A 4358-nucleotide genomic window follows, 5' to 3' on the forward strand; every position below is an offset into this window, starting at 1 on the left:
TAAACATGTATAAACACAATTCTGTAGAAAACTATGAAGTAACCATCCAGCTCAAATATTAAAACATTAGCACTCCAAAGGCTTACATGTATTACTTCCTGATCTTTGTCCACTCAAGTTCTCAGAAGTAACTACTATCCTAGCTTTTTTGATAATCATTTTCTTGTTTTTATTACTTTACAAACTATCCCCAAACATCTTACCTTTTTTATTTTTTAAACTGTAAATGAATGTAATCATACTTTTATATGATATATGTAAAATATATATCATATATTTTATATATTCTTGTGTCTAGCCTCTGTCACTCAACATTTGGATAGTAAGATTGTACTGTGCTCGTGCTCTTAGGCATAGTTTTATTTCATTCATTTTTATCGATAGATAGTATTCCATTATATATTTATTTACTTATTTTACTCTTGGTAGATGCTTGTTGTAGATACTTGTATCTATTTCAAATAATGCCACTAGGAAATCCTTTGTGCATGCATCCTGATGTGCATGTACATGAGTTCCTAAGAGTTGAATTGTTGGTTTGCAGAATATATGTGTCTCCTTAACTTTACTGGATGATGGCACACTGTTTCTGAATAATATTGTACCAATTCTTCAAAGCTCTACCTTTGGTAGCCTGAATCATAAGATTTAATAGGTTAACTATTTTCTTTACTATAGCATAACAAATTTCTTCAAACAGGAGAGATTAATTCTTGTCTCCACACCTCCTCAACCAAGATAATCTGATATTTTAAGATATGACACTTGCAACACCCTACATTCAGATACCAATTAAACATCTAATTAAATTAGAAATCAATTTTTTTAAATGAGGCTGTAGTCATACTTGATGTAAATCTCAAATGATGTCATAAAATTTCCCTCTAGTTTCCTTTCTCTCTTTTTTCTTCCCTCTCTCCCTCCTTGCTTTCACTTTCCCTCTTTTTTCACTTCCTCCCCCATATCGTGGCTCTGGTCATTGTGTTAAGGAAGGTGACTACTAAAATGACATCCAGAGTACCACCTTTTCAGCTTAGCAACCCTTGTGGAAAGAGACAAACTCTCCTGCGTGTTTCGGTGGCAGAGTCCCTAGGTGGCACATATTAGCCTTTTTGATTCATGTGCCTTCTCTGATTGTGAGGGTTGTTGAGGGACAGAGTCTCATCAGGACAACAACTACTGGTTCTCCAAAGAAGATGATACCTGTGCAGATACTTGATTATTTCTCACTAGGTAATTGTTTGTTCATTTACATCTTGCCTCCTTTGAAAGAGTCTTTTATCTCCTTATTCCCATTGTCCAGCAGGATAGTTAGCAAATTACAGGTGTTCAACAAAAGATTTTTAAGTGAATGAGAACTAAGAAATGTCTCTTTCCACTTTCTATAATGTAAAAGGTACTTTATAAGAACCCATACTGATATAATGAGGAGATGATCTACGGTTGCATAAAGTGACATTTCTTTGACTAGACTTTTCCTCACACATTATGTTTTATATATATTCTTAAATAGTTATTTCTGCAGAATATATAATCTTATTTCACCTTGTTTGGAAGCAAAGTTTTGGTGCCATCATGGTAAATGAATGTTTCCTTAAACTGTCATCTGTCATACTTAGAGAAATTGAAATTGCAGCACTGAATTCTGTATGTTTCAAACAGTGCCAGATGCCATGAAGTCATATGCAGATGTTTTACATCTACAAAATTATAGTAACAGTTGGGTTTCTTTATCTGAATATTTCTGTGTAGAAGGGTGAAGTAGCCTAGCAGGCAATAGAAAATAAAACCTTCTGTTCAGCCATGGGGCAGAAATGATACAATGAGCCACATTGGATGTTCCATTAATATCCTCAACCTCGATGCAGAAGGGCCACCTCAATGAATGTAAAACCTGTGCTTGGAGGAAGTTAGAGCACAGAGTGTGCTCACTGTTGGCTACTAGAGGCAGTGATGTTTGCAGGTGCAAGGCTAACTCTGACCTAATAGAATGAATTACAGAAGCTGACCAAATGAGAGAAATATTCCAGGATCAAGGTCAGTCATATCCCAACATGTTTGCAACTGAAATTACCGTGATGACACTGGAGAAAAATGTAGGACCTAAGTAGCCTTTGGCTTGATTTACTTGCAACTTTTGTTTCTAATTCAGTCCACAAAGATATCATTGTGCTTTGTGTACATGCTGCTAGTTCTCCCAGGAAGATATTCTTGTCCTCCCCCACCCAGCTGGAAAGCTCCCAGTCATCTATCACACTCCAGCTCACATTCCTCTATGAAATCTTCCCTAAATTCTCTTGGGAAGGCATGGATGTTCCTTCCACACTGGGTTCTCTGGAACCTTATGGTTGTCTTTTGAAAGATTATATCTTGCTGTAGTATATAGTATATAATATAATTGATTGTTGATATTTGACTTTTTACTAGATAATGGGTGCTTAAAGTTATAAAATATTTCCTTTCATTTTTGTACTACAACTCCATAAACAGGATAAAGATTTAATAGATATTGCTGAATAGATTTATTTGTGATTAGATAAAGTGCTTTAGAATCTTCCAAGTACCTTCTTATCCATTACCTCATTTGAACACCAAGACAATGCTATATGGTAGGCAAATCAGATGTAATTATCCCCATTTCACTAATGAGGAAACTCAATCATAAAAATGATATTTAATTTGTTCAAAATCAATAGCTTATGAGTGTCACAATTAAACTCGAAATCAAGTCTCTGACTTTAGCCAGAGTCTGTGTCAAACCTTGAATTCTCCCACAGATCTGATACCACCACTCTCGGTACCATATCTTTCAAATGTGGCTAGGCCAGATGGAACACTTTCTCTAATACTTTAATATCAGACCTTCTACTCTTGTTGTCAATACCTGGCATCTTCTTCTGTCTTCTAACTGCATTTTAAATCTTGAATTTCAGTTTCTGGGTACACATGACAGAGTTTTTATGGATTGCTTTTACTAATTCTGCTGCCTGTCCAAAGCCAAGAGTTTTCATATGTGACCCTGTTACTGGCCCCACTTCTTTTTCTGAATATACTTGATGTTTCAAGGTAGGACAGCCAATGACCTTTTCATTTCACTGCTGCTTCATATAGATTAATATTTCTGCATGTATTATGGATTGAAAATATAGACTACTAATAATAATTAGAAATATTTCTGAACTCTTGCTATGTTCCAGGCATAGTGTTCAATAAGTATTATCTTGTTTGATGCTAAAATAAAGTCATGACCTAGAACTACTATTATCCCCACTTTACAAACGAGGAAAATTGAAGCTTGGAGAAGTTATATAGCATGCCCCCTGTGACATGGCTAGTAAATTTCAAGGGGATTTTAACTATATGGAATCTAATTTCTGAGGGATGTCTATAATCCTATAATATTTGCAGAATTTTGTAAAATTCACTGTTATACTGAGTAGCTAATGACCATGACTGAGAAAAAATATGTGGTGAAGCACACTCAGCATTTGATAGAAATGGTGCTCAATAAATACTGTGGGAATAAAATTTTCACTTACAAACTCTAATTTGGGTAACTTTATAAATCTAAGAATTTTTGTTTAGCTTTATCTATATGCCATAGGAGCAAATATTTGTTTTGAATATCTCAAAGCACTCAAAAGTTTTCAAGATCATGAAAGTTTACCCATCTGGCTTAGCAGAAGACTTGAAAATATAGTTGCCTTCCTATGGATGTAATTATGTAATTCTTTTATTAAGAAGAATTCTCAATTTCATACATATAAATACACACTTTCTTTTAAACAATTACACAATGCCAATTGGTAGAATAATGTTAATCTTCTGACATTTGCATCTGATATTTTCACTCAAGACCAGATGAAACGCAAAACACCTATCATAACTCTCGATGCCTTTGATTTTTCTTCTTCTTTTTTTTTAGGCAAGGCAACCCTTGGTTGACCTCACAGATTGCAAGGACTTTGTCAGCTTACAATCCATTATTTTTTATTTTTTACACCTACAGCACCTGGTCTTCCTAGGTGGAATCCCATCCAAGTACTAACCAGGCCCAACCCAGCTTAGCTTCCAAGATTTGACAGGATCGAGCTTGTTCAGGGTGACATGGCCATTGACACCTTTGATTTCTTGATGTTACCCTTCTCCTCTCACTCTTTACATCTGAGAATTTCAGGTACTAAAAAATAACATACTCTCTTTTGTCCAGATTGTTATATATGCTGTTCCTTCTGTTCCCACTCTTCCTCTGGCTCTCCTCAAATAAAATCTTGGGGTCAAAGTGGATTTCTCAGGGATCTCTTCTGTGACCCTTCACCATAGGTTTGCTCCCCTATTATATGATCCCTTTGTATCCA

The 4358-nt window shown here is 35.2% G+C and overlaps 1 pseudogene; it reads right to left on the reverse strand.

Moving 5' to 3' along the window:
• Positions 1 to 4000: 4000 nt before the first annotated feature.
• LOC111744531 lies at positions 4001 to 4119 on the reverse strand (annotated as a pseudogene).
• Between the last annotated feature and the right edge of the window lie 239 nt (positions 4120 to 4358).

Source organism: Pteropus vampyrus, unplaced genomic scaffold (assembly GCF_000151845.1).
Source record: "Pteropus vampyrus isolate Shadow unplaced genomic scaffold, Pvam_2.0 Scaffold136, whole genome shotgun sequence".
Classification (NCBI taxonomy): Eukaryota; Metazoa; Chordata; class Mammalia; order Chiroptera; family Pteropodidae; genus Pteropus; species Pteropus vampyrus.